Source organism: Mastomys coucha, unplaced genomic scaffold, assembly GCF_008632895.1.
Source record: "Mastomys coucha isolate ucsf_1 unplaced genomic scaffold, UCSF_Mcou_1 pScaffold17, whole genome shotgun sequence".
NCBI classification, from domain to species: Eukaryota; Metazoa; Chordata; class Mammalia; order Rodentia; family Muridae; genus Mastomys; species Mastomys coucha.
This window is the reverse complement of record NW_022196899.1, coordinates 29734585-29739893: the sequence shown is the minus strand read 5'-3', so window position 1 is coordinate 29739893 and position 5309 is coordinate 29734585. Positions and strand designations below refer to the sequence as shown.

The following is a 5309-nucleotide window of genomic DNA, read 5'->3' as shown; positions in this document are numbered from 1 at the left end:
AGGTAGTCCTGGTCCACCTGCAGCTGCTTCTCTGGAGAGCCACTCCCACCTCTGCTCCATGGCTTTGGCCTAGGGAATGACTTAGGTGAAAGTCAGAGTCACAAAAGCAGCTGTCCATCCAAGTTATGCAAGCTCTCCCATACCATATACACCTCCTGTATAAAACCTTGGTGAGTGACCAGTAGGTACAAGTGACCCTTGTGCTTAGTCATCGTGCTAAAGCGGTTGTTTTGAAGAATGACACTAAGTTCATCTTCCTTAGCAGTTGCTGTGAGCCTGTACAGGCCATGGTAGGTCAGCTCTGCTGCAGTGGTCTCCAGGAACTGCTCCGCAGTCAAGCCTTCTGTCATGAGGTCGGAGTCACTAGAGTGTTGACTGGTGATGGTCTTCTCTACCAGCTGGTTGTAACTCAGCTTTCCAATAGCACTCAAGCCTCAGGACTCTGTGGATCCACAAGCCAGTCATGGTATTGAGGTATCCCCAGCAAGTCAAAGATGCTGCATTCCAGTGTATACTCAAAGTCTGAGATGCCTGTGAAGTGCACATTGACATCCAGATCTGTGGCCAGTTTAGGGAGCACTGTCATTGCATCGTCCACATTCAAGATGTGTCAGGAGCTCATCTGATGTGATCACTCCCTTCTGAGGTGGCAGCTTCACCACTGTAATCCCAGTATGGAAGAAGCAGAGGCAGGAGGAATGAGGCCAACGTGGCCTCAGTGTAAGACCTTGTCTCAAAAATAAAGCAGGAGTGTGGTGGCATACATCTTTAGCCCGGAGGCCAAGGTAATGCATCCATACAATACACAAGATATTCTCTCTACAGAGCAACTGCTTCCTCTGCACCCCTCTGGGCTGCTCCCCTCCTCCCCAGCAGCTGTGCCTCTGTCTGACTCTTTTAAACATCAATCTGTCCTGCCACTTCACACATCTGTCAACCCAAATCCAGGGTGCCCCTGCCTTCTGGGGTCCTCCAGATGCCCTGCGTTTCTTCTGCTACTCAGGTTCCCATACCCTCTGTACACCACCAAACCACCATCAACACCCATCCCCTACCACTGGCCTCTTTTAGTGCAATGGAACTTCATTTAAAAATCTCTCACCAGAGTCTTATCTGAGCTCCCCATCTCTATGCCTCCAGTAACCTCGGTTCTACAGATAACCCTATATGGACAGGCAGAATTTGCTGTGTGTGTGTGTGTTTTTTTTTTGTCCCTCCCCCACACCCAGTGGGGTTCATAAAGACCTTGCTGCTTTCCTTCTGGTCATAGTAGGCATCTCTATCACAGTATCTCTCGTATTGTCCAGGAGTACTGGGTCACTGAACTAAAACAACTGTGTGAAAAATATTGAGAGATCATGGATGACTCTGCAGAATCCCTCCCATCCCTCCAATGACAGGTTCTTTCACTGGCCCAGGTTGCATTGCAGAACAGCTGATCATTACTAGATCTTCTCACTGCAGACAAAGGAGGCACGTGCTTGTTCCTGGGAGAAGAATGCTATCATTACATCAATAAGTCCTGCCTAGTAGAGACCTGGATAGAACCACTCCACACACTGGGGAAGGACCACAGGAGATGAAATCTGGGCATCTTCCCGACTTCCAATGGTTGTAGTTTGTAGGCTTAGATTTTTTCAAATCCTACTCTTAATACTCTTAAATGCTTTAACCTCCCTTCTAGATCACTACCCAGTAGAGGTAGTGGAAAAGAAAAGTTATTAAGATACAGGGAAGAGAACCTGTTTAGAAATTGTTCTTTGGAGCAAATCCAATCTTCATGGTCAGGAAATCAGCAGTTCAGTTCACAAAATCAACAGCAGCAGCTTGATACACTCATAAACACTTCATGAATACACCAGCAGTCCAGTTCAGTAGTGTCAGGATAGCAAACATGAATCAGCAGTGGTGGCACCACCTAGCAGAGACAGCCAGGCCTCAGTAGAATCAGCACAAGTCAGCAGGAGCAACCAGGACCACCAGGCACACCAGGAGAAGCTCCCAGCTGTGCCTCTCTCATCAAAGACATGAGACCAATGATGCATTGCAAAGTTAGCTATGCAAGCCCTCATCATTGTCCATTGAGTCCTATTTATACTCCCTCCAAACATCACATCCATCCTCCATAGGTCTTTCCTTACCATGTGAGTCTGTCTTAGCAAAACTTTATGTGAGTCTACATTATCTGACATCATTCTGACAATTGGCCGGAGTCCACGGAAGCAGCAAGAAGCCACCAGAACACCACCAGAAGTTTTTTGGTGCATTTCTCTCTATGGAATCACTATAAATGGAGCTCAGCTATACAACATAGGGCAAACCAATTCATGGGTGTTGTTAGTAAATAATCCTTCATCACATGTTCCTTCATGTGCTTGCTTTAGCAAAATGTCCTTTCATCTGTGTCCATTTCAAGAAACCACTCCTTCACTTGTTTGCCCCAGCAAAACACCATCCAACACAACTGACTTTCCATCGAAACCAAGTGAAGTTTTCACTTCAGCAGCCTTCCCGTTTTTTAATGGCTCATCCTGATTAGTACCCCTCATTATCATTTGCCTATTTTTTTCTTTTTGCCCCTAGTATCTTTTGCTTTCTCCAGGAACAGATTAGCAAGATTTCCCTGGTAATGGTCAGCCAGGGACACTTCTTCACTCAGTATCTCTCACTCAGTACAAATTCACCCTCTCATGCTATCCTTCTTTAGCAGGAAGTAGCCAGACATGATCCAGTGCCTATATACCCAGATGTTTGGTTGGAGCCTCTGGCTACCCTCTGTCCCCGTCCCCCGCACACACATCCTGCATAGTCCTGTAAACACTTCCATACTCTTCTACTCCCCACTTTTCTCCCTCCTTCTGAGTCTTGTGTTTTGTCCTGTGGGTATAAGTATGAGTAGAGGGTCATGGTCCAATCCCACTACCTTCAGGCCTGACATGGGAATGAGGAAGACAGACAAGGGGACATGTTGGCTGTAGACCAGTAAGCCACACTCTATCTACCTTGACCTTTGCTCATAGATACTCACTTTAAGAGTCTGGTTAAGAGTCTCTCTTTAAGAGTCTTTAAAAGTCTTTTAAGAGTCTTTAAGAGTCTTTCTCTCTCTCTCTCTTTCTTTCTTTCTTTCTTTCTTTCTTTCTTTCTTTCTTCCTTCCTTCCTTCCTTCCTTTCTTCTTTCCTTTCTTGCTTGCTTGCTTTTTGTATTAATTGGTTATTTTATTTATTTACATTTCAAATGTTGCCCCCTACCCAGTCTCCCCACCCCCTGCAAACCACCCACTCCATCCCTCCTCCCCTTTGCCTCTAAGAGGGTGCTCCCCCACCCACCCACTTTCTCCTTCTAGCATCTCCCTATGCTGGGACAACAAGCCTCTACAGGACTAAGGGCCTCTCCACCCATTGATGCCAGATAAGGCAATCCTCTACTACATATGCAACTGGAGCCATGGACATATCCATGTATACTCTTTGATTGGTGTTTTAGTCCCTGGGAGCTCTGGCAGATCCAGTTAGTTGATATTGTTCTTCCTATGGGGTTGCAATCCCTTTAGCTCCTTTGGCCTTTCCCTCTAACTCTTCCATTGGGGTCCCCAGGCTCAGTCCAATGGTTGGCTGTGAGTATCTGCATCTATCTTCGTCAGATGCTGACAGAACCTCTCAGAGGACAGCCATATTAGGCTCCTGTCTGCAAGCACTTCTTGGCATCAGCAATAGTGTCAGGGTTGGGTTTCTGCAGATGGAATGGATCCCAAGGTGGGACAGTCTCTGGATAGCCTTTTTTTTCAATCTCTGCTCCATTTTTTTTTTGTCCCTGTTTTCTTTTAGATAGGAACATTTCTGGGTTAAAATTTTTTAGATGAGTGTGTGGCCCCATCCCTCAACTGGGGGCCATGCCCTCTACTGAAGTTGGTCTCTTCAGGTTCTATCTCCTCTCTGTTGGGTATTTTCACTAAAGTCATCCCCAGTGGGACCTGGAAATCTCTCAGTTCCCTGGCATCTGGGACTTTCTAGTGGCTCCCCTTCCCTGTTCTTCCCTCCTACTGCTACATATTTCTATTCATTTTCCTGACCCTCTGGACTTCTCTCCTGTCTCTTCCCATACCTAACCCTGCCCCACCTTTTCCCTACCCCTCCTTTCTCCTTCCCAGGTCTCTCCCTCCATCTACCTCCTGTGATTATTTTGTTCCCCCTTCTAAGTAGGATTGAAGCATCTGCAGTTTTAGTCTTCCTTCTTGTTAAGCTTCATATGGTCTGTAAGTTGTATCATGGGTTCTGAGATTTAGGTCTAACAGCCGCTTATCAATGGGTAAATATCATGTGTGTCCTTTTGGGTCTAGGTTACCTCACTCAGGATAATATTTTTAGTTACATCCATTTGCCTGCAAAATTCATAAAGTCTTCATCTTTTATAGCTGAGTAGTATTCCATTGTGTAAATGTACCACATTTTCTGTCTCCATTCTTCCATTGAGGGAAATCTGGACTGTTTAGGGCTTCTGGCTATTACAAATAAGGCTACTATGAACAAAACGGAGCAAATGTCCTTGTGATATGGTGGACTTAGTGGTATAGCTGGGTGTTAAGGTAGAATTATTTCTAATTTTCTGAGGAAATGCCAGATTGATTTCCAAAGTGGTTGTGCATGTTTGCAATCCCACCAGCAATGGAAGAGTGTTCCTCTTTCTCCACAACCTCAGCATCTGCTGTCACCTGAGTTTTTATCCTAGCCATTCTGACTGGTGTGAGGTGGAATCTCAGGGTTGTTTTGACTTACATTTCCCTGATGACTAAGGATGTTCAACATTTGTTTAGGTGCTGCTCAGCCATTTGGTATTCGACAGTTGAGAATTCTTTGTTTAGCTCTGTACCCCATTTTTCAATAGGGTTATTTGGTTCTCTGGAGTCTACCTTCTTGAGTTCTTTGTATATTTTGGATATTAGCCCTTTATCAGATGTAGGATTCGTAAAGATCTTTTCCCAATCTGTTGGTTGCAGTTTTGTCCTATTTATAGTGTCCTCTGTCTTACAAAAGCTTTGCAATTTATGAGGTCCCATTTGTCATTTATTGATCTTAGAGCAGAAGCTATTAGTGTTCTGTTCAGGAAAATTTCCCATGTGCCCATGTGTTAGAGGCTCTTTCCCATTTTCTCTTATACTAGTTTCGGTGCATATGGTTTTATGTGGAGGTCCTTGATCCACTTGGACCTGAGCTTTGTATAAGGAGATAAGAATGGATCTGAAAAGAAAAAATTCAGCACGAACTTGCCCACATAAGCCTGGGATTGAAAGAGTTAAATTTGAGACCGGTGT

The 5309-nt window shown here is 45.0% G+C and overlaps 1 pseudogene across 1 annotated transcript in view; it reads right to left on the bottom strand.

Moving 5' to 3' along the window:
* Positions 1-610, bottom strand: part of LOC116094901 — a 1377-nt pseudogene extending 767 nt beyond the window's left edge. The window contains exon 1 of the transcript XR_004120349.1: positions 1-610. The product of XR_004120349.1 is annotated as a ubiquitin carboxyl-terminal hydrolase MINDY-1-like (transcript).
* Between the last annotated feature and the right edge of the window lie 4699 nt (positions 611-5309).